At 46.7% G+C, this 26,057-nt stretch overlaps 1 protein-coding gene across 12 annotated transcripts in view; it reads left to right on the plus strand.

Moving 5' to 3' along the window:
* Window positions 1-26,057, plus strand: part of ERC1 (ELKS/RAB6-interacting/CAST family member 1) — a 2,439,553-nt gene that overhangs the window by 2,063,414 nt on the left and 350,082 nt on the right. The window lies entirely within an intron of this gene.

Below are 26,057 nucleotides of genomic sequence, written 5' to 3' on the forward strand. Positions count from 1 at the left end.
CGGCGTGGGAAGTCAGGCGAGGTCGGGGATCCGGCCAGACTTCTGGGCCCACCGGAGCGGATTGCTGCCTTGCCCCCTCCGATTGAGTTTGGGCGACATTGGACATTCCCTCCCCCTTTTCCTGAGGGACCGACACGGAGATCGGAGCTGCGGAGCGAGGCCGGCCCCTGCTGGCCCATGAGGCGGTGGAGCCCGGGCGACCGGATCGGCGTAGGAGTGCCCCATCGCCGCAGTAACCATGTGGAACGTCCCGAAGTTCCCCTAGGACCTCTGAAGTGCCTTCCTCGCCAGCTGGGTGCCGACCATCCCAAGGATCCATCTGCGGGGTCTCTGCCCGGGGCCCCCACTGTCGGACAGTCTGAACTACCCGAGCCTGGGGATGCGGCCTACTGCACAGGCCCGGAGCTGAGGACAACTGACATTTCAATCAGACGCGGTGAGAAGCACGGTGGGGCACACCATCTCGGGCCCCCCCCCACAAACTTACTGGAGCCGAGGCGCAGTGCCGAGTCCCTAGAACTATCACCACTGCGAGGGGGGGCTGCCCGGGACAGGAGACGCGGCCTACACGTTGGGCCTGGTGGCGGTGAGAGGTGCTGGGGGCAGCTGAGATCAGAGTCGCTCTGACTGGAGGTCCTGCATGAAGTAACAAGCAGGGGCGGTGAGTTGCTGACATCGGTGATTCAGAGGCACCCCGGGATCGCATAAAGTTGACACTGGGCGTAGTGGGAAGACTAGTGAGTCACACCATCGCGGCGCCCTCCCCCCCTACTGACTTACAGTGACCGTGACGCCCTGTCGGGTCCTGGGTGATGCCAACACTGCGGAGGGGGCCGAGAATATGCGTTGTCCTGAAGACACTGGGAGGCTTGTTCTGCTGTGGGGGCCCCCCTGACCACGCGCCACTAACCTTGGCCTGACCTGGCATTGCGGCCCTGCACAGGGCGTGCAGCGCGTCCTCCCCCCCCCCCCCCCCCCCCCATTGCGCTGTCATGAAGGGATAACAGCGGTATTTGGCCATACCTTCCCCCCGCGAAGGCGCTTGCTCACTTACACAGCGGCCCGCCATAGTTACGAACTGCCTGATTCAGACAGCGATACCTACACGACGCGCGAGGGAACTGTGAGGGCCTGGGAGTGTATCTGTCTGGACTGCTTAGACCTACTCTACCCCCCCTTCCAAAGGGCCTCTCATTACTTGTGCCATAGCGGGTCTCATTGCACTGCTCCACTGGCCTAAAACGAGAGCTGTAACAGGCAACGCGCAGGTGAAGGGAAAAATGGCGAAACAGGCAGAGGTGGACCACACCGCCTCCAAGCTGGACACGATGCTGGCGTCCATGGAAAGGCTTGAGGAATCAATGCAACTGACCCGCGCCTCCTTAGAGACTAAAATCGATAGCGTGGCTATAGACATGACGCATCTCCGAGCTGATCACAAAAATCTATCTGAGAGGACGACGACGCTGGAGACCGCAGTGACGGACCTGACTCCCAAAATATCCCAGATGGATAAACATGTGCAGAATCTTCTCAACAGGGTGGAGTTCCTAGAGGATCGCGCGGAGGATGCGGAGGGCGGGCGAGGCGGAACAACATCCGCATAGTGGGTCTGCCGGAACGGTGGGAACCCCGGGAGGCATCGGAGCACATGGAGCGGTGGATCAGAGACATTCTCCCGGAAGGTACCCTCTCACAGCACTTTGTGGTAGAGCGTGCTCATCGCGTGCCGTCTAAACCCCCCCCTGAAGGCTCCAACCCATGCTCATCCGAGTGTTGAACTATCGAGACCGGGACACTATCCTGCGGGAGGTCAGAAAGTTGGCGGAGGTCAGGGTGGACAACGCCACAATTATGTTCTTCCCAGACTATACAATACAGGTGCAGCGTCATCGGCATTCCTTCCTGGAAGTCAAGCAGCGACTCCGCCGCCTGGCACTCAAATACTCCCTACTATTCCCTGCTCGCCTACGAGTTATAGCTCAGGACAAAACGTATTTCTTAAACACCCCGGAGGCTGCTGAGACCTGGCTCGACTCGGGAGTAGTTACGGACCCGGGTGGCCCACCCCCGAGATCCCGCCGCGGAGGAGACGCTTGACAGTGAGCTCGGTGCACCCAGAGGCGAACATTGGCCCTACCCCTGAACACCGTCACGAGGAGCAGAAAGAGGCTATCCGCAGAGTGACAGATCAGCGGGTCACAGCCGGACGCCCCGGCCGCGGGTGCCAGTCCTGGCGCCACGGGGAGTGATGATGACTATATATATGGACGACCGGACTCACAGGTGTCAGTTGAACTCCCGGATGTCACACCACAGACTGCTGATTTGCTCCATTAGCGCTGTTGCGGGCTCACTGGCTGCTGGAGAGAGGAGTGCTACACTTACCTACGACTTCTGTACCCCCACATTAATGTTGACCGGGGAGACTACTGTGTAGACTCGGCGGGCAATGGGGAGAGGCCCGAACTCGGAGACGCAGGCCCTGAATGCTGAGCAGGCTGTTGACCCATTGATACAAAAGGCCCTGCCACTGGTGAGTCTCGAGGGGGGATATGGGTGTGCTGCCCCCCGATGGTAAGTCCTTGCATGTGAACTGACTGAAGTGGCTGCGGGACTGCTGCCGCCTTGACAGCGCCTGGAACGGTGTGCCTTTGCTATCATTGGGCTGTGCGACAAGGGACACCTGTGGCATGGGAGGAGTGCTCATGTCATTACTGCATGTATCACAAGTACATTTAATACACGTGCTCAGCGAACCCCCCTTCTTTTGGTTTGAACTCACAAACAGTTAGTGCTCACTAGAGCGTTTGGACGACGGCATGTTTTGCAGTCGACCTTTTGGCATTATTGTTCAGCGTTTTATGGTTACAGGACTGGTGCGAATTTCCCCTCTCCTTAATGTGTGTAGGAGAATTGATGCGAATCAGTGGGCAATGTGCGAGACATTAGGTGATGATTTGAAATGGTGGGACATGGGTTGTGCTGCAGTGGGCAGGTGGGGGCTCTGGGTGGTGGAGAAGAAATGTTACAATGGCTGTGGTTAAATTTTGCACTTGGAATGTACGCAGTATGCACACCCCCTCACGTCGCTATCAGGTGTACTCGTACCTCAAGCGACATCAGGTACAGATAGCGCTATTACAAGAGACACACCTGACAGGAACGGAGACACACGCACTGCGCCGCCGTTGGAGGGGACAAATATATGCTACTGGCTACTCGGCTTACGCGCGTGGGGCTCTCATATGGATTCGCCCGGGAGTCCCCTTTGCCATGACAGGTAGCAACATAGATGAGGAAGGCAGATATGTACTACTTCAGGGCAACCTAGACGGCCAACACATAACTCTAGCGTCTATTTACGCTCCCAACATCGACCATGGGCGCTTCCTCACACACTTATCGGCGGCAATTGCAGCATGGCCTGGAGTACCGCTTCTGCTCGGAGGCGACTATAATTGTGTCCTCAATGTAGTGTTAGATAGGTCCACCCCTCCTTTAGCAAATGCGACGATGCACGGTACGTCGCGCGCATTTGCTGACTGGGCAACACAATGGGATCTCACTGACGATTGGCGCAGCCGCAACCCTACCACACGGACTTACTCGTACTATTCGGGCGCTCACGCACTACATGTCAGACTCGACAGATTCATGCTGACCAACGATCTCTTACCCTTAGTCACTGACTCCCAGTACCTAGGTCGCACTCATTCGGACCACAATCCACACACACTTGACTTTGCCTGGGAGCGCCCGCACCCACCGATACCCACGTGGTGCCTCCAGCCAGACGTATTGTTAGATGCTCCCTTCCGGGAACTGCTCTCGAACCGTGTCTTACAGTACTTTGAAGACAACACTGACACTGCATCCACCCCGCAGCTTGAATGGGATGCATTCAAAGTGGTAGTGAGGGGCCATTGTCTGGGAGCACAGGCAGGATTACGACGCCAGGTGGACAGGGAACTGACACAAATAGAGACGGAACTACTGTCGGGCGAACGGGAGGCAGCGGAGGGGGACGACTCGAACTTACTAGATGCCCGCGGAAAACACGCGCAGCTCCTTGACAGATTGAAGAACTTGAATTATGCAGCACACTCGGCGCGCATGCATCATGCTGGAGATAAAGCAGGCAAACTTTTGACTTGGCTGATCAGGAGAGACACCCAAACGTTGCCAGTGATGTCGATCAGCACTGGGCAGGGTGATGTGGTCTACACCCAGAGGGCTATCCACGAGGCATTTTCAAGCCATTACAGGGCCTTGTATAGTTCCCGCCTGAGAGCTACTGCGATAGAGATCGATGAGTACCTCTCGGGCCTCCCATTGCCGACGATCACTAATGCACAGTGTGAGGAACTGGGTGCGCCGTTCACTGCAGAAGAACTCCGAACGGTAATATACTCTCTTTCGAACGGCAAGTCCCCCGGGCCTGATAGCCTGCCGGCGGAGTTTTATAAGGCGTATTCCACCATTCTCATTCCCGAATTGCTACGAGTGTACGCGGCGGCGATACGGGACGCAGAGCTTCCTTTGTCCCTGAATGAGGCCAATGTGATCTCACTCTTGAAACCTGGCAAGGATGCACTAAATATGGGGCCCTACAGGCCACTTGCCCTCCTTAACACGGACTATAAGATCCTAGCATCTGCGTTGGCCAAGAGATTGGCACCTTTGGTCCCTGCACTAGTACACACAGACCAAAACGGATTTGTACCTACCCGCAGCACGTCTTACAACATTAGACGGCTATTTCGGGTACAGAGTCTGGCTGTGACCCGGTGGCCCCACTCGGGGTGTGTGGTCCTCGATCTTGAAAAGGCGTTCGACTCGGTGAAGTGGCCCTACCTAGCGCGAGTGCTGGAAAAATTTGGGCTGGGTGCGGCCTACCTCCGCATGGTGGAACTCCTCTACTCTGGTCCCGTAGTGCGGGTCCGAACGAACAGGCTTTTCTCAGATCCGATTAGTGTCCGCAGGGGCACGAGACAGGGATGCCCTCTCTCCCGCCTGATTTTTGCGCTCATGATGGAGCCACTGGCGGCACAACTACGTGCTTCCGGCGAGAACTGGGGGATCACGTTGATGGATGGGATGCCCTTGGTGTCACTATATGCCGACGACTTATTACTGTATGTCCGGGACCTGACCTGCTTCCCCCGCGCACTCACAGACATATTTAGAAACTTTGGCGAAATGTCGGAGTTGCGCGTCAATTGGGCGAAGTCGGGGGTATACTCTTTTACGGCGGACACCCCGAGTGTGACGTCACGGTAATGGGCGAGCGGCTCCTTTGGTACCCTACAGTGTTCCGTTATCTGGGAATCCATGTGTTCCGCGACCCCGCTGACCTCCTGGAAGGCAACCTCACAAGAGCGATTTCCTCGCTTACAGCGCAAGTTTCCTTCTGGAACACTCTTCCGCTGAATGTGCCCAGCCGTATAGCTTTGGCAAAGGCGATCGCTTTGCCTAGGCTACTCTATTATTATGCAAACCTGCCGGTCTATGTACCAGTTCGCATATTTCGCGAGCTAGAAACTATGCATAGGCGATTTGATTTGGAACAAAGGCCGTCCCAGAGTGGCGTTGATAACCCTCTATGCCGCGACCGAGAGTGGCGGGCTGTCGGTCCCGAACCACGAGCTGTATTACCTGGCTGCACAACTGCAATGGGTAGCTTACTGGCTGAGTGGGCGTAATTTGAGTGATACAGCCACAACAGAGAGGATCATGCCGGTCCCACAGGTACACGCACTGTTTCATCCCTTGACCAGGTCACATGTTCAGAACCAACTCCACCTTGAGGTGGCGAGAAAGTGCTTCTTGAGAAGCCTGAAACTCACTGCAGCGGTAAAGCCCTACGCACCCAACCTGCCGCTACTGGGTACACCCTGGGGAACCGGGATACTCACGGCACCTCTACTAGAAAGCTGGGGAGCGGCTGAATTAGAAAGCTTGGGCGACCTATTTGAAGAGGGTGCTCTGCTCCCGTTCGAGACGCTAGCAGACAGCACAGGGTTACCGGCAGGCCAATTCCTGACTCATGCGAAACTGATGCATACACTGACGAGGGCCTGGGGACCGCTGGAAGAGGAACCACCACCACACCTGCTTATTCAATACTTACATGTGATGGGACACGGCTCTCATCTCATACATTGGTTTGCTCAAGCGTTGCACACACACACACAATTCTCCCCTCAGCGCCTGCGAAACAAATGGACGGCTGATAGAGGACGGGACTGGACAGACAAAGAGTGGGCGAGGGTGCTAGCTGGAGCTCGACATGTACCGCGCAATGCACGCTTTAAGATCATACAGTATTATGTGATCCACCAAGCGTATCTGTCCCCGGACAAAATTAATCGGTACTTTGGACTCACTGCGACAGCGTGCCCTAAATGTGGACTTGTGGACGCACAGTTTTTGCATGTCCTCTGGTCCTGCACTTTGCTGCAGCCTTATTGGACTGCAGTGTCGACTGCCCTGGCGAAAGCGACAGGGGGCACCTTACCGAATACTTGGGAAGCTTGTCTGTTGGGGTTATTTAAAAGGACGAAACAGACGAAGGTCCAAGCGAGATTCTGGGATCTAGGGCTGATTACGGCGAAACGTCTCATCACTAGGTGTTGGAAAAATAGTGTGCCCCCCCAAACGGCGCAGTGGCGTCGCTCGCTGGATAATTGGGCGAGAGCTGAGAGTGTGGCATTGCACCGGGAGGAGACGGCAGGGCTCCGGATATATCCTACTGCGCTGGAGTGGGATGGTATACTGACGGCCTACCACCGGGTGTGTTTACAGAATGGTATTACGTGAGAGTTTACCCCAAACTCACCAGTGACACTCCTAGCGTTATTCTCGCACCCAACACCCCCGCCCCCCTTTTACCCTACCTCCCTGACCCCCCTCCCCCCACCCCCCACGGGGTTTCCCTTATGCCCTACTGCACACGAGAAGACCCCTACGATCACCATGTTGCCGGCGACACATCACATTCGAATTGCACTCCTCTCCGCACCACAAGCTCCACACATACACACACGACCACTGTTAGACACCACCTGGTTTATGGTTTCCCATATATCTGGGATTGTTCTTTATAGTTGATAGTTTTCAAATGCAATTTTGAATGTGCAATACTTTGCCAAAGTAAACAACTAATTTGTTTCTCCGGTCATGAGATCCCTTGAGCGCTGTATGGTATAAGACTGGGATATGCTGTCGCAATACAGACGTTCTTTGCACCAATGTTGGGCACTGCCGCTACTGAACATCAATGTATCACACATAGGCTGGTGCTATACAAAATTGTTATGCTGTTTACCTGTGCACCGGTTTAGTTTGCTCGTTACTACCATACCTCCACGAGGGTGAGATGGTCCACGAAGCCTGGGGCTCAATACCTTATGTAACAGCGCCATTTATTCGTTATGACTGCATATGTGTAGTGTTGTACAATGACAAAATGCATTAAACATATTCAAACAAAAAAAAATAAAAGCAGATGCTAGACGTATTAGAAAGCAGAGAAGGGGGTTTTCCGCACAACTACTGTTCAGGACAATGATCACTAATGCCGCCTGACCTCCGGGTTGTGGGCTAAATGGCTGTGCTATTCTTATGCTGTATTGAGAATGAAACATGTCAGTGTATGCACTAGCGGGTAACCCAGACTGGAAAGATGTACAATGTCTAGCTATGCAACAAAAATAAAGTTTAAAAATAAATAAATAAATAAAAAATTGGTGCATCCCTACCAGACTGGGTTCACTACAGTGAGGCAGACCATCAACAACAAAAAGATGTTAACCCAATTGAACGAGAAATTGACGTAGGGAGAATGTGATGCTTATTTTGCTTGACGTGGAAAAGGGCTCTGAACATATGAGTTGGGCCTTCTTGAGAAGTACACGGGGAAAGTTCTGTGTAGGGGAGAACAGGGGCTGTCAATATGGTATTCTTGGACCGATTTGATTTGGCAGAGGTACAAGGCAAGAGTGCCCTCTTTCTTCACTCATATCTGTAGTAGTCATGGAGCACGTGGCATTTTGCGTTAGGGACCAGAATACATATTGGATTGTTAATTTCGGTGACAGGTTTCACAATGATCTCCCTGTTAATTGACAAAATCATGCTGTCCTTCATAGATCTTCAGGGTAGATGTGGGGTGTCAGTATTTAAAGTAATCAGGATAAGACCGAGCTTCATCAGATAGGTCTTGTGCTTGAGGACCTACTGACAATGCTTGAGATTGTTCTGCAGCTCGGCTATTACAATTGTCAATTTTATTATGTATGTGGATGCTGAGGAGGGCTAAATTAACTAATTTGCGTCAGACAGGTCAATGGCCCATGCGGACATGTCAAACTACTCATCTCTTTCGATGCCTTGTCCCCCATCCTTACAATCCACAGTTTCTGTCCATGAAGAGATTCATAGCCGAGTGGGAGGCTGTAGGATCATTGCAATATGTTTGTGGGTGGGGTTGTGAGATCATTTAAGGGATATAGACGTCTGTTTTAATAAGGGCAGAGTGAAAGTGTAGGTTTTAATAATTATAGCATTGACTGAAGCTTTTGAAGCCCTTATCACCTTTTTAGGTTGCGAGGGACTGATGTCTACACTTTATAGAATCTTGAACTCTTCGGATTGGTACCCAAGTGAAAATATTTGATACTCAAAGCCTGAGGCCATTGCTAAAGGCAGGGCAGAGAGTTCTGCTATTCATATATTGTAGGAACGTTTTGTAGGGAAAGTTTTGACAGTTTAAAAGAATAGAGGCTGTAACGAAATGAAGATAAGAGGTAAATGTATTCCTTCTGACCGAGATTGAGATCAACTGCCGGCACTACAAGTGTTCTGGAGCCTGGTCATAACCCCAATCCAGAACTCTATACAAACATTTTGTAATCCCTTTTCAGATCAGAACACAGCACATCTTCCTCCTTTAACAATTCAATAAAAGTAATACAATGATTTCACAATAAACAATAAGTTGAACAAAATAATAATAAGTCTTAAACACTGACATTACCCAAATATGATTCATTGAAATATTGCAAATCCACCTGTGTTGCAAAACTACAAACCTAAGAAACAAATTATGTTAAATGTAAAGTTTTAAGTTAGAATGTGGGCAACCAGTTCTCTCAATAAGAAGCATAATACTCCACATAAGTGTGTGAATTAAATCATAAATTCATCAAACATCTTTAGTTTTGATTTCATTGTAATCCCTAAGATCTCTGGTCGTGTTTTTTTCACACACCCCTGCTTTGGAATAATAATCCAGTTTACCATAATCCATTTTGCAACATCAGTATTGATGGTATTGAAGTGAGAATGATCCATTACAAACTAATGGGGTAACCCAAATGGCTAAAGGACAGGGTATAATCCGTTACAAACAACAAAATGGTCCTATTGGCTAGCATATGTACCAATATTTAATATTGTATTTACACTAAAGCTAATCTATGCTTGGGAGAGAGAGAGAACACACAATAGAGCACGTTATTTCCAAAAGTCAATTCAATGCTTTATATTTTCATATTGAAAAACCATTAGTATACAAATAGTTCATTGATATGTAAACTATATTAAAAGGTTGCTTACATAGGCGCATAAGGAGGTGCTCAAGTGATGTGGAAAGAATAGAAAAGGTTTGTGTACAGAAAGGGTGTATGGTTAGAAAAGACAATCTAAGTATTCTGAACTCCTTAAGGATAGGAAAGTGAATAAATACACACTTTTGTTGAGTGATGGAGATATATGGAATAATAAAAAAAATCATGAAAGCTCCATTGAGGAACAGAAAGACCAGGGTAAACTGGATTATCCTCTCAAGCTTTACCAATCCAATCCAATCCAAAATTCTTTATTTCGGCCATCAAGGCCATAATTTGTTGAATTTCTAAAATTACATCCTGGCATTCATCATCGTTCTCTATTCCCTCTATCATATTCACTGATGGTCTTCTCTTATTCATACTCCCCATTCTTCCTCTACACATCCTCGCGAAATGCCCTCTGTTTCTACCCCTCCTGCATGCTTCGCCTTTAGCTGGACACGATTCGTCAGAAGCTACATGACCTCTGTAATCGCACTTGCAGCACATTACGTTTTTCTTGTTCCCCATTCTTTTGATACCATTGTCCTCTTCTTTCCTTGGTTAGCGTGTCTGTTTCTGGGCTGCCTGTACCATTTCTTCCTACTTTATCTCTTTTAGCCCTACTTCTGTCAATTCAGCTTTCTTCATTGGGTCAGTAGCCATTTGAAGAGTCAATCTTTCTATGTTCATTCCTGTACTTTCGTGTAGTTCACTTTCAGCACCAGTTGATGCCTTAACATCTTGTCTAGAAAATCCTTGTAGTTACATGTTGCAGCCAGAGATCTCAAACTGGCAGTATTATTCTACCAACACACCAAGCAGCTGACTTCTTTTAAAAAAACGTGACCCTCTCTACTAATTCTATCTTTATCTTCCCGAAATTTGCATCTAATTTCTCTACTGCAATTCCATCCTCATCTTCTCCTCTACTCCGATCCTCTTCTACTTCTGCTGATAAGGCTGGCAGGTGTTTCACTATTCGTCTACCCTCTGCTCTCAAGCAATGTTTTAAAATGGCTATCTTCCTGGCAGCTGTGAAAATGTCACCGCCAATGGCTTGAACATAGGATTCAAAGCCTTCCTTCCAGTCTTCCCACGGTATAGTGGGCCCTCCAGGGCTTTGTAAGAAATACATAGGAGCCACCAAGCCTTCCATCATTAAAACACGTGAATGTAAGTAAAGCAAAATTGACACACAGGATTGCACTCTAGTGGGTGTGTGTGTGTCACTGAAACAGTGCTCCAAATTGTAAAACGCAATAAATTACCAGTGTGCGTGCCACTCAAGTAAAAATTGGTATGCAGGATTACACTTTAATGTGCGTGCCACTGAAACTGTGCTCCAAACAGTAACACGCAATGGGTCTCCAGTGTGCGAGTCACTGAGTTTGATTGCTCAAACTGCTGCCTTTGTAACATGTTCTGTTAGCTGAACACCACAATTCTAACACGCAATTGATTTCCAGTGTGTGTGTAACTGAATTTATTACTGCCCCAAAATACTGCCTTCCAACAATGTTTAATTGGCAGGGACACAAATATATGTGACTTAAACTACAGGTATCCTCATCACCTTCTCTTAACTTTTATTGGCTTTCACATAATTTCAGATATCTTTTATATCTGTCATTTCCATCTTCACTGATAAATAAGCTTTTTAGTGCGTGAAAATTGATGTTACCTGCTGATGAAGTGCTGTTAGCAATGTCTAACGCCGAACTGCCTCTGTATAGACACACGGTGGTGCTTCTTTGCACATGGCATTCCTGGGGTCCTGCTGCCACCTAATATGAACACGCTGTGGTGCTTTCTATGTGCCTGGAGTTGCTAGAGAACTGCTGACGTATAATGTTTCTTTCCGTTGGGCGATAGCGTTTTGCCGCATGTGAACTTGCTTAACGATACAGGCCGACTATTCCTTCCTCGTACCTCGCGATGTCTCATGCGCCACTCCCTTTGAATTAACACTTGCGAGCAGTGAGAGGAGCTGGAAACACAGCTTTCCCCCCAAAATGATCAAAGGTCTTACTGACCGGTGTTTTCAAGCGTTAACCTTCTTGAAGCTGCTCACCAACTGCAGCCAGTCCTGTCCATACACTGCACACGATCCCACATGGAGCCTTTGTTCAAAACGCCTCAGGGAGGTGTCTCTCCTTGTCAAAAGCCTATCCTGCATCGCCATTGAAAAGAATAGAGCCCAAAACAAAATGAAGATAAGAGTTAAGTTTATTCTCTATCTTTACTGGTGTTCTAGAGCCTGGTCACAGCCACGGTCCAGAATACAATACAAACGTTATGTAATCCCTTTTCAGATCAGAACACAACAATTATTGGACACAGTGTAGGCCTTCCCAGTTGGAAGAGATGGCCAAAACTAGCTGGAAGCTTCTGTACTAATTGCTCCTCTGAGCTAGACTTGTAATTACTAGACACTGGAAGATGTGGAAATGTAGTATCTTAACCACATGGCTGCTGGGCGTTTTCCCCCCCTGTGCTGGAAAATGCCATTTTAGTGGCACCACGAGCTCGTCATCAGCACACGACACCCGTGGGTGATGACGAGCTGAGCTCGTCATCAGCATCGAAAGGGTTAATGTGTGGGGACTGATGGCAGTCTAAAGGCTATCATAAAGCTTATAGGAGTGTAAGCAAAACGTCTTGCCAATCTGGATTCCATTAAGTGATTGCATGGACAAGGACCACAAAGAATTGCCATAGCCTACGAGTCTGACATTCAACAGCATTTTTTGGTAAACTAATTGGCAGTATGCTTTGTTACTTCCCACTGTATGTAATCCCTGAGATGGATCGATCCTTCTGGTGCAGGAGGTGAATGTGTGGTTGTGCCTTGGTGAGACTAAGTTTATACTATTGTGGTTCTTGTTTGTCATCATTTGTTCATTTTCTATTTATGATTATATAATTGGACTTTCAAAAGCTTGACTTGAGCCTAATCTGTTTATTTGCAGGATGATGTAAGACCGCATCTACCTGCTCCATGCTGGTCCATAACCATAATAACATTTTAAGAAATCAAAGTACCATTTGTGTTTCTTAAAATAGCTGCACCGTCTCACTGGTACACGAAGCTAAAGCGATTTCCACTTGAACTCATTCGCTATTCTATTTTATATATTTTTTCTAGACGAGTACTTTTTATTTTTAGGTCTCGGCTATTTAGGCTGCGCATATGCGCAGTCTCGCTGGCGAGAATTAATGACTGAGTAGCGAGGGTTAACCCCGCCCCTCTTCTCCATTGGCTGGCCTCCTAAACGGCAGGCAGCCATTGGAGAAGAGGTCTCAGTTACGTCATGCTCTCGCTGTAAGCCCCGTCCTTTTCGGAATGGGGGGCGTGTTTTTTCGTTTCTTTCTCTTTTTCCATTGGCTGGAATGTAAACAAGTCAAAAACACGCCTTTTGTTTACATTCCAGCCAATGGAGAAGAGGGGAGAAAGAAAAACACGTCCCCAATCGCAAAAGGACGGGGCTTAGTCCCTTCGTGTTTACCCTCTTTCGTATTCCACCTCATCCTCGTCACAAGCAGTGTTTCCCATGCTTCCAAACCAGGTAAAGAACATCTATCTCCTACCTTACTTCAAGGAACAATCTTCCGCTTTCTAAAGCATGAGCGTAGAGTAAATAGTGTTGAGGGCGCTTCTCCCATTCCTTATCTAAGGAATGCCACTTGGGGAGCTGATTTTTTTCCAAGAGGCATCTAAGTTGGGAGTCCGCATATCCCTTCCTAAAACTTTCCATCATTTTTAAAGGTCAGAGGTAAAACTTCTGCAAGGAAAATCTATTGGAGAAATGCGAGTTAAAAAAATTTCCCCCTTAGGGTTCTTGCCCTATTGTAGTGAAAGCCATTTATCCGCCAAGGCAACTGACAGTCTGGGCTCTTGTTTTCTTGGAAGTGCTGTCATAGATAATAAGTCGCACTTAATTGCCTAGGAAGGGCAGGAAATCAAGTTCTCAGCATATGTTTTTTATTGGGGTTGCCGTACAGCTGAACATCCCACAAAATCGGGTTCTGACCGTTTCAGAGCACCTACACTCTGATGTGATGTTCATACAGAACCGCTAATATTGTCTTTTTTCTTACAAACTTTACTCTTTCTATGCGTGTTTTCTATTTAACGAGAAGAAAGGAAAATTACCACAGGGAATTAACTTGGGTCCCTCTGTATGTTAAGTACCTCACTTTTTTTAAAGATTTTACTTGATTTCCTAATAACATCAGCAGTATAATCATTAGATCAGAAGTCCAGACTTATCTGACCTAGAAACACCTATTCTCAATTGGGGCAATGAGTACTTTTCAGTTGTTTAATGTTTCCTGAGGCAAGCTTGTATTCTTGTTTCCTGAAGCAAGCATGTATTCCGGAGTCAGACTGCCTGACCCAGTATGTAGTAATTGTGTAACTCTTCAAACCCTGGCGGCACAGCATGCAGGGTAATGTGCTGCATGGCTAAACACTTCACTCTTACTGTCTTCCTACCAATCTCTCTTTCATCTTCCCTCTCTCTCGTCTTCATCAATCCCTTATATGTTTCTCTCCATCTTATTGTCCCTCGCACACTCTTCTTTTTTTAAATCTTTTTCCTGTCTTCTTCCTCTGCCCTCTTACTCCTTCATCGCTATCTTTCTGTCTCTCTGACGCTCTGGTTTATTTTCCCCTCTCTCTTCCTTGCACTCGGTCTTCTCACTCTTTCTATAGATTGTGCTCATGTCACTAATATCTGTGTCCCCCCCTCTCAACTTTTCCTCTTTCATATCTTTCAACGTTCTTCTCTTTTTTTTCTACTTGTTAATTCTAACATTACCTAACCTTTTTGTTCTCAAGCGTTGTTTTTTTTCTGTGACAAACATCAGTTCACATTTTGTTTCTCAGTCAGTTTCACTTTCTCCCCTTCACTCATTTGCTTTTCTCAGTGAATTCCGTGTATTTTACTCTCATTCCCCCTTTCCTGTATATTCATTTCTCTTCATTTTCTAATACTTCTGTCGCCCATTCTCTTATTCCTCTCCCTCTCCTCTATTTATCTCTTTCCACTTTTCCTCTCATAATTTCCCCTCCCCTCTTTTTAATTTCCTCTTTGTTGCTCTTTTTACTCTGTCTCTAGTCTTCTGCCTTGTCTCTTTCTCTGTCTGACCATTACCTAGGCACTCATCCTCTATTTGTTTTATTATATCCTGTGATCACTCTCATCCTGAGACAGTATCGTTTCCTCCTCGCTCAATTTCACTCATTCTCTCTCTCGCTTCCTCTGTATCTCTCAAGCGCATACACACACAGAATCTCTTGCTCTTTTTCTTTTTTCTCTTTCTCTGTCACCCTTTGTCCTTCCTATGGGTATCATTTGTTCTATTCTGTTGCTCTCCTCTCATACCAACTCAGTCTGCTGTTCTCACGTTTATTTCTTCCCCCTACACACACACCCTCTGACCTCAGTGTTTCATTCTCTATCCCTGACCTCAATATTTATTGTACCATACTGATTTCAGACTCTATCACCCTCACTCGCTATCTATCTATCGCCCTCACTCTATCACCCTCACTCTATCTATTGCCCTCACTCTATCTATTGCCCTCAATCTATCTATCGCCCTCACTCTATCTATCGCCCTCACTCTATCTATCGCCCTCACTCTATCGCCCTCACTCTATCGCCCTCACTCTATCTATCGCCCTCACTCTATCTATCGCCCTCACTCTATCTATCTATCGCCCTCACTCTATCTATCGCCCTCACTCTATCTATCTATCGCCCTCACTCTATCGCCCTCACTCTATCGCCCTCACTCTATCGCCCTCACTCTATCTATCGCCCTCACTCTATCTATCACCCTCACTCTATCTATCTATCGCCCTCACTCTATGTATCTATTGCCCTCACTCTATCTATCTATCGCCCTCACTCTATCTATCTATCGCCTTCACTCTATCTATCGCCTTCACTCTATCTATCTCCCTCACTCTATCTATCTATTGCCCTCTCTCTACCTATCTATCGCCCTCACTCTACCTATCTATCACAATCACTCTACCTATCTATCGCACTCACTCTATCTATCTGTCTATCTATCGCCCTCCCTCTATCTATCAATCGCCCTCCCTCTATCTATCAATCGCCCTCCCTCTATCTATCTATCGCCCTCCCTCTATCTATCTATCGCCCTCCCTCCCTCTATCTATCGCCCTCTATCTATCTATCGCACTCACTCTATCGCACTCACTCTATCTATAGCATCACCACAGCATCACTCAGCACCACCACAGCATCACTGAACGCAACAGCATCACTCGTCGCCACCACAACATCACTCCGCGCCACCACGGCATCAATCTGTGCAACCATTCAACAACTGATTTAAATATGTTCTCTCAATGTTTCAAGCTTTATTACAAATGTCACAAAAAGATTGTAATATTTCACTTCTGTTCTTGGATTTTCGTCACAATAAAATACACAGAACATAATCTTCACAAAAGTTATTTACAAAAGTTTAAGCTATTGCCATTATAAATTACAATAACTTTTATTTAAGTATTAATGATTAAGCCATTGTTATTTGTAATATCAATACATCGAAGTCACGTAAATACAACACATATTGCATTACAAATGCTATAGGTGTCACATTTGCGGAAGTTAAAACTATTTGCATTGTAAATGACAAAGCTATTAATTTCGCTATTTTCAAAACCAACACATAAATAAGATTTGTCATTTACAATACCAACAGCTCAAGCTTTCCTAATGCGAGACCTATTGCATTGCAAATGCTTGTTTCTTTTTTGCATCCATTTCACCAGGGAACAAATACAGGAAAGGAGAAAAGAAAGGGTGAGAACTCTGTTTGTTGAAGTCACTGTTTTCACTAGGTGAGAGGGAGCAAAACAGAGAGGGAAGAAGAGGAACAAGAAAGTGAAGGAGTGGTGACTGCTCCCGGAGCAGGTACAGAGAAGCCACGAAAGTGAAAGCATTTGTAACCTGACCCAAAACAGATGGCAGGCTGCACACGCTGCTGAAGCTTCTCACTTTGGAGCTGGAGAACAGGGTTTGAGCCTGGGCATGGGCTGCATTATGTAATTATTTAAAAATCAACAGCGATCTTAGAGTGGGGGTGGAGAGAGACAAATTAAAAAAATAATACACATGGAGGGGGAGACAGATACAATAAAATAAAAAACACACGGTTGAGATGCAGAAATGTAGCATCTGAAACCAAGTATAACAAACGGTGTGAGGAGGTGGCTCAACAAACAAAGCTGCTGACTTTGGATTAGAAAAACAGGGTTCGAGCCTCTGTGTGAGCTGCATCATTTAAGTGTGATTTAATTATGAATACATTCAACCTAAATAAATAGGGTTGGGTAAAAGCAGGAAGCTGGTAGATGTGGAAATGCGAGCAGCAAAGAAAAAAGTAGTCCCTAATTAAAAAGATAACAGCCAGCAGAGTAAGTTAACTGTAGTTGGTCCATGCTGCTTTCTCCAGAAAGGAAATAAAGAGGAAGTGATGTATTGGACCACAAGCCTACAATGAGCAAGAAAAGAACAGCAATGCCAGATTCCACCAATGGCAAGCGACAAAACAAAGACAAATGCAATGGGTGGAGTTTCAGTAGTAATACTGATGACTTGATGCCTCGTAGGGGCAGCGCATGCGCTGCTCTATACAAGACCTAAAAAGGAGTGGTGAACATCATCCCCACAATCACTATGCTTGGAAGGAAAAAGCCTTTAGATAATGAAGACTCTCCTCTCTTCATAGATGTGCAGTACCAGATCGGCCAACATGACGTACATTATGCTGCGGTCTGTAATTACGACATGCCACACACTTTAGTTTTAGGAGGAAACTGTGTTAGGCGTGGAAGAAGCCAAAAGAAATCAGGAGGTCAGGTATTTGATGGAGCCCCAAGACTGGCAACCTTTGAAGGAACAAAACCTGCTGGGTCCGTCATGCTCCTAGCAATATGACTTAGTCACCGTGTTAGAGAACAAAAATTGTAGAGTATGGAACCGGAAGTGCCAAAAAGCAGGAAATTCAAAGAAGCTTCTAGAATTTAAGTAGGTGTTTCAATCTTAACGTGGGCCAGAGACCATATCTCCTTCCTCTCAAAGCTATGGCCTTTCTAGTGCTCACATTAAGTGGTAGAAATACATGACCAAGGCAATGGTTTCTCTAAGGTGAAAGAAGAAACACTCCGAGATTTGCAGAAGAGAGTGCTTAAATATTTTTTTCTTGTGGCCAGTTGAAGGTAAAAGATATAATACCTTACATTATTTAGGCATAGTATTCGCCTGGAAAAAGAAATGTTTTTGCGGACTGCCATTCTAGGTTACCAGTGAGTGAAGGATCGGAAATTATATTGTGTGATATTTATGAATGGGTGATTGAGTGTGTACAGGAAGTGATGTTGGACCTGTTTCTCAAGAAGAGTGGGTTAATGCAGTTAAATAGGATTACGTTTTAACAGAAGTTTGTCAGCTCGTTTTCTCTGGTTAGCCAAAGAAAAGAATGTTGAAAGAGGTTGTGGAAATTTTCACAAATGTAAGTGTGGAGTTGTCATATAAGCAAGTGATGCTGTTTCGAAAAGAGTTATTGGTCGTACCCGTATTTTGGAGAGAGAGAAGATCCTCACCTTAGCTCGTGAGGGGCATGTCTGAATAAACAACACTAAAAGTCGCATAATAAAAAACATTAGGTGGCCAGGATTGGACCGTGATGTTGAGAGTAAGGTGAGGAGTTGCTTTCCATGATCTTGGACTGAGAAGTCCTAGAGAGCAGTAAATTATTCTTCTGTCATAACCAACAGAACAGAGGGACCATGTTGGAAGCTATCTTTGGATTGCTCTGGTCTTTTATGTAGCTTGAGAAGTTCAGCTAAACATGCCATTGTGATACTTTACTATTTCTCACATTAACCGGAGTTGTGATTTGTGGGTCAGGTTACTTCAAAAGGTGTTACCGACTTCTTGCTGGACTAATTTGTTATGGAGCTATTTCCTGACATTTTTGTGATCAACCGTGGAGTTAAGTTTTTCTCCAAACATATGAAATATATTTTTGGAGTGGCAGAGATCAAGCTGGAAGTGTGAAGAGAGGAGCACTCCAAAATATTAAACTAAATCTAATAAAAAATTAACTGTTTCGCTCAGCATGTTACAGTGGTGTGCATGCTGCCTAAACATGCATGTCCAACAGAAATCACCTGAATTCAAGTCCTTCAACTTGACCACAGTGCACTGTAACTCTTTACAACTGCACTGTACCCTTAAACTCTGTTTACTTCACAATGAACACATTTGTTTTTGAAGATCAACCTTGTATTAAACACTTTTTCACAAAAACATAATTCATAGAAAAATATAATTACATTAATGATGGCATTGTTTGTATTCTATTACAGGAAGAAATACGTTATTTTTTCACATGTTGTAAAGAACATATCCATTTTTCTTTCATGCCCAATGCATTTCGGGCTCTAAGCCCTTCTTCGGGGGCATAAATCTGAAATTAACAAAAACATAATCTGTTGTCAAATGATAAGCGTGGCTCAAATCCACTGGAGTGACTTACAGCACTCACCTATAATTACCTTATAGGAAGTCAGCCGGACAGTGGAGAAGTATAACAAAAGTCTTTATTAGGCCAAACAACACTCATATGAGAGGGCCCTGTCCGACCTCACTCCTAGGAGTGCGAACGAGAGGACTGACTCTCTGCATCACAGCAATACATTATAATGCAATACAGTAAATGGGGTACGCCCCTTGTGGAAAGTTACCGAGCCCCGGACCAGTGGACAATGCTCTCATACAGCAGGCATCTGCACCTGCAAGGGATACATTATTATCTCTGCTCAAGGCCATGGAGCTAGGCTTCGGCGTCTCTGGGCATGAGAACATTACTGATAACATGAATAGTTAGTTTCGGCCACAGTGAGCCGAGAAACGAAAACTGCTGTCTTAGTATAATTCTTTCTGTATTCCTGCGGGAGGGGCATGAGCGAGCAGAGGCCGCAGGCACAGAGAGTTACACAAAATGGTGGCACACAAGCTAAGCTAAGAAACTAATATGATCACACATATATACGAGAATAGGTGAGAATATGAATTCAGCATAAGTGTGTTTACGTAAATGCATTAGTTAGTCATATGATGCTAACTCATACGTCATCATAGGGTAATTAGAGCATCGAAAAGTGAATTCTATCAGACCCTCCTTTTAGCATCATTGGCTAACTATGGCCTCATTTATTTGCCAAAAGGTAGTGTCGACATACATTCTAGGGGCAGGCCTACATTACTTCAGTCGAGAACATCTTCTGCAATAAACATTAACCAACTTGCATCAGCAGGAATTTCAGTAATCATAGAAGTGGTATATTGACCATGTAACTTCTTTTTCGGACGTATATTTGCAGCACACATTGAACAACATGGAGGGAGGCAATATATGCAAAGGCAGCATGACAGAATTACACTCACCACTCCAACCAAACCCATTAGTATTTTCCAGCCCCAGGAAGAAAAGGCACCCCAGAGCCACCCTTGGAGAGACCATGTCCCATTATCTTGGTGCAGTTCAGTTGCTAATCTATGCAATTTTTGCACTGCCAAGTTAACAGTCGGGGCGGAGTCAGGAATATAAACGCAACAAGAGGTCCCGATGACGCGACAGGCCCCGCCCCTATCAGCTAGTATGACGTCAAGGACCATCCTATTCTGGATCGTAAATAATCTCATAGCCTGAACCTCAACAGAGATGTTAGTCGTAATGTCAGCCTCAACCAGAACCACCTTTTCCATTACCCTAGAAAGTCGTCTAATAGCTCTACTGTTGAATATAGGACCCCAGAAAGGAAGTAAACCCTTAGAAAAATCAGTCCATTGCTGATATGAGGTATCCGTCTGATCAACGTCCTCTACCTGAAGTTCCCTCCTTTTACGCTGCTCTCGCGGCTTCTCTTGAGGACTGGGGAATCGTCGATGAGTTCTGTGGTAATCAGAAGGGGCCACATACACAGGAGGAATCAAATAAGCCAGGTAACACACCCCACCCCAACCCTCGGGCAACCATAAGTATCCATTTTCACCGCATACAAAATAGACACTGGGTGGGGCAATCAATGAAGGGCTAACGGGCAGGCGTATTGAAGCAGTCACGTTACAAGAGCTATTTCCAACCTTGATGGGACCCCTTCCCTCTATACAGAAAAATGGAGGAGGACCCACCACAGCCAAGGGTATCAAACTTTTGGAGCTGTCGTTACTCTTAGGGGGATGCCTATAAGACAAGGTGGCATTCAATTTCATGAAACTATCCCTGAGTCGATCAATATCATTAGGTGTCAAGAATCGACCCAACTTTTTCTCACATGTCTCTATAAAGGTCTGGTCAAAACGTCCGTCAGTATATATTCGTCCAAGGGAAGCTGAAGGCAAAGGGCGTACTCGCATTGTCATTGTCCACCCCCTATTCTGCAGTCGGGGAGTTAGGGAATCTGGCTGTTGGAAATATTTGACAAGACCTATAAGAGTATACCATCCCACACAACTATTTACCGGAGTCAAAGGAAGAGCAAGGAATCTATCTTTCTTATAAGCAGCAGAAGGCAAAAGCCCACAAACCCAGCAATCTGTCATGTTGGTAGTGGCATGTGCATGATGCAAAGTCTTAATAAAAACATTATCTTTATAATTTGCACGTATCATTCTTTCACCATATTCAACTGTTAACATTTTGTGTTCCGGAACAGCAGTAGGTGTGGGTGCAAATGTATGAACAGGATAGTATTTATCAACGAAAACAGTATTCCAAGAGTCACCAAAAAGGCAATTAAAAATGTTACAACCACCACTATTTTCCCATTTTGGGAAAGGGCCAACCAAGGGGAATCAGGCTCACGTCTCGGGGGAGCTGCAAAAGGCTGCTCCTCATCAGGAATGGGCCGCCCAAAGGGATACATTCTGTATGCTTTTCAACACCAAAAATCAAAAATAAAAATAGTAAAAAGAAATCGCACTACTACTAAAAAAATAGTCCCAGACAATCCTCAACCGGCCAGAGGGGTTCTTCAACCCTTAAGAGGGATCTTCTTCCCTGTGTCCTTCAAAGCCTCACAGGCAGGCTTTTACCGTTCATACCTATTCCCACGTCGTTTGTCAACACTTTGAAATAAGGGAAGCACTTTATTCGGGCCCCGCACCACGCTTTAGTCTCAAAGAACACAATCTTCGGCTAAACACCAGGGCTCTTACAAGTCCATCCCTACCACTAAATCTTCTTTTCAGAATGTCCACTAAGCCCTTCTTCCAGTATTTAGTCCATCATATTTCAGCACTGTACTTATTTTCTTCGGGGCCGGAAATTATAACGAGTGCTCCCTGGCACTTCGGGGTCGGAGAACAAAGCAGGTGTCTCCGTGGCAGATGCTGAACTTTCCGGTATCTCTTTGCTAGCAACAAGAGGAGTGGTAGAGCTCACAGAATTTTCAATGCCGCTTCGCTCTTCTCCAATCAGTGAAGCATCCGAGAAAGGAACATACCTCGGGATATGTTCACACTCTTGGTCAGCGATGCCGTCTTGCACCCATTGATCATAGGGCAACGGGAGCGGGACCCTCTTCACATGAGAGGCATGAGTCCACGCCTTTCTGCCGTCGATCCGCAGCGCCGTGCGCGTGGTGAGGAGCACCTGACGAGGCTCTGACCACCTTGGCTCCAAGCAAGACTTCCGCTGGTATCGTCGCACCACGACCCAATCCCCTGGGTGGATGGTGTGTCCGGGCCCCTCCGGCAACGGCTTCAGAGTGTCTGCTACCTGCTGATGAATAGAACGAAGATCTTTAGTCAAAGCATACAGATAATCTGTCAACAGAGGGTAAGGTACTTCTGAAAAACATTTTGGACGGGGCACTCCCCAGATATTGGCCGGGCGGCCAAATACCACCTCGTGCGGGGAGACGCCCATTTTTGCATTTACAGTGACTCTTGTGGAAAGCAACGCTAAGGGAAGTGCATCTGGCCAACGGAGACCTGTACTCTCACATATCTTGGCCATTTTTAACTTGAGTGTGCCGTTAAACCGTTCCACCAGTCCTGCTGCCTGAGGATGCAAGGCTGAGTGGAACTTCTGGGTGATATGTAGGCCTTTGCATATATTCTTCACCAACTCAGCATTAAAGGACGTGCCATTATCACTCCAGATCACCCTAGGTAATCCGAAGCGGGAGAAATACTCCTTTATCAACATTTTAGCAGTAGACATAGCCGTGCAGTCCTTGGTTGGGAACGCCTCCACCCACCTACTAAAGGCACATACGACTACAAGGACGTACTTCAAGTTGTTGACTCTTTCCATTTCGATGTAATCCATCTGAATCACCTCAAAAGGGAAAGAGGGGGGTGCAAAATTTCCAGCTGGGACAGGGGTACCCTTTCCAGGATTGTGTCTCAAACACACCATACATTGACGAACCAAATTGGTGGCCATCTTAGAGATGTTTTTATTGCTCCACACCGGGTCTAATAGTTTGCAGATACCCTTCGCACTCACGTGAGCAGGCCCGTGTGCCATCGTCACTACTGGAAGGACATACGCATTCGGTAACATCCATCGTCTCTTGTCTGTCACATCTGTCCAACATTCATCCGCATCCAGTCGTCCCTGCCCATCCTTCCATGCTCTCAATTCCTCATCCGTCGCCTTGCCCTGTATGTTCTTGACACTCTGTACCGTGTCTGCGAACATATAATTATCTGAGACCCATCGTGCTGGCCCTGCCACAAACATTCGTGGTAATTTTTCTCTAGCAGTCTCTTTTGCTGTCTCGTCGGCAAAAGCGTTGCCTCGCCCGACATCGTCCACTATCGTCTTGTGTGCACTACATTTTATCACAGCCAATCTTTTGGGTAAAGTCAGTGCCGTTAGCAGTCGTAATATCAGTGGACCATGTTGGATGCGTTGTCCATGGGAGGTCAAGAATCCCCGTTCTGCCCAAAGTCGCCCATAATTATGAACCACGCCAAAGGCGTATTGGCTATCAGTGTAAATGTTGACATCCAACCCCTCACTCAACTCACATGCTCTCAGTAAGGCGATAATCTCAGCAGCCTGAGCAGAATTGTAAGGTATCCTAGAAGTTTCTACCACCGTCTGTAATGTCGTTATGGCATATGCTGCAGTCGATGTCCCGTCTGGTAATTTAAAACAGGATCCATCAACATACAGTTCCCCATCTGGTTCTTCCATGGGCCTGTCTGTCAAATCCACCCTCCCCTTTGTCTCCTCTTCAGTCTTATACAAACAGTCATGTATGTCATCATCATGTGTGTCACTATCTGTGGGGATAGGTAACAAGGTGGCGGGGTTCAATGTGGCACACCTTTTAATTGTCACATGGGGTGCAAAAAGAGTCATCTCGTAACCCGTCAGACGAGCGCTTGTTAAATGCTGCGTCTGTGTCCTGTTCAGTAAAATATCCACAGCATGCGGTACCATTACTGTGAGATCTGTTCCCAGCACGAGCCCTGCCGATTGTCTTATAGAGACCGCAGCAGCCGCCGTGGCTCTCAGACAGCTCGGCAGCGCTCTTGCCACATTATCGAGCATTGCAGAGAAATACGCACACGGTCTCTGCTTCCCCCCAAAACACTGAGTTAGGACAGACAACGCGCAACCTTCCGCCTCGTGCACGTAAAGAACAAAAGGCTTCTGGTAATCAGGTGTTCCAAGAACTGGCGCAGAACACAGAGACTCTTTTAGTAACTCAAACGCTTCCTGACATGCGGGGGTCCAGGGTAGGGGTTCGCGCACTTCTTTGGTAGTCAGATACAATAGGGGTTTTGTTAGTAACGCATAGTTAGGTATCCACTGACGACAATACGATGTTATGCCTAGGAACGCGCGCACCTCTCGCTGCGTGTTAGGTACCTGCATGTTAGTGATCGCTTTTATGCGCTCCGGCGTCAATCTCCTCCCCACTTTCGAAAGGAGGTGACTGAGGTAGGTGACCTCCGTTCGACAGTATTGGAATTTCGGAAGGGACACTTTATGCCCCCTTTTAGCCAAATGGTGTAACAATTTCACAATAGCATCCCGACAACCCTGTTCGTCATCCGATGCTATCAGGATATCATCCACGTACTGCAACATCACGTTGCCAGGTGGAAGTTCCAAATCATCCAATTGTGCCTTCAGAGCTTGACTGTATATACTAGGACTCTCAGTGTACCCCTGAGGAATTCTCTTGAAGCGGAAGCTACGGCCAGCCAATGAGAATCCGAAAAGGTACCTGCTATCTTCATGTACTGGAATACTGAAGAAAGCGTTTTTCAAATCAAGGACAGAGAAATATTTGGCCGAAGGTGGAATCATTGTCAATATCGTAGTGATGTCCGAGACCACCGGATACTGTGGCTCCACTACTCTATTCACCTGACGCAAATCAATCACAAATCTATAGACATCAGGAGTATTATCAGTGGCATCAGGTGACCGTCTTTTAAGTACAGGCAAAATAGGGCTGTTACATATATTCGAATCAGTCTCTTCCACTACTCCAGACTGTATTAAATCATGAATTATTTGTAACAATGCCTTCTCACCCTCCCTAGGTATTTTGTATTGCGGTATTCTGGGCAATTTGGCTCCCACCTTCACTCTGATTGACACCGGGGCAATGTCCATTCGTCCCACATCATTATCACTGACGGCCCACAAGCTGTCTGGTATGCCTCGAAACTCAGGTGGCAGCGGGTCGTCTTTTGAAAAGCACTGTAGTGGGCGGGCAACATTGGGTCCTAGAGTAAGGTACACGCCATCCGGGGAACAATAGATGGTAGCATGCAATCTCTTCAATAAGTCTAAACCCAACAAATTTTCACCACAATTTGATGTCAATAAAAACGGTGAATCAACAGTAAAAGGACCAATCGTTAACGTGAGAGGTTTAGAAATGGGGCTAATCACCGGAGTTCCTGCGAAACCCACGGATATGTTATTCTTGCCAGACAGAGCCGCCCCTGGGACCCGAGAACGAGCCACTGAACTTTTCATTGCACCCGTATCCACTAGAAATTTCTGTTGAGACCCTAGTAAGTCGGCTTCGACATAAGGTCCCCTCTGATCAACTTCCATAAGTACTGGTCCCATGCTCTGTCCTACGCTGTCCTAGTTGTGGGAGAACCCTGTCAAATCATCAACTGAGTAATCATCGTTATAGTACTGGCCCCCGCTCCTCTGCGACTGTTGTCTATCTGTCCCACTGTCAAAGTAATTGCCTCCCGGTCTCCCGCCTCCTTCTGATCGCGCAGCCTGTCTCCCAAAATCACCGCCACCTCTTCCTCGTCCGCGCCCTACGCCAGCGCTTGCCTGAAGCAGCGGGCAATCCCTCCACCAGTGCCCCTCCTGCTTGCACTTCGCGCACTG

This window comes from Lissotriton vulgaris, chromosome 1_2 (genome assembly GCF_964263255.1).
Source record: "Lissotriton vulgaris chromosome 1_2, aLisVul1.2, whole genome shotgun sequence".
NCBI classification, from domain to species: Eukaryota; Metazoa; Chordata; class Amphibia; order Caudata; family Salamandridae; genus Lissotriton; species Lissotriton vulgaris.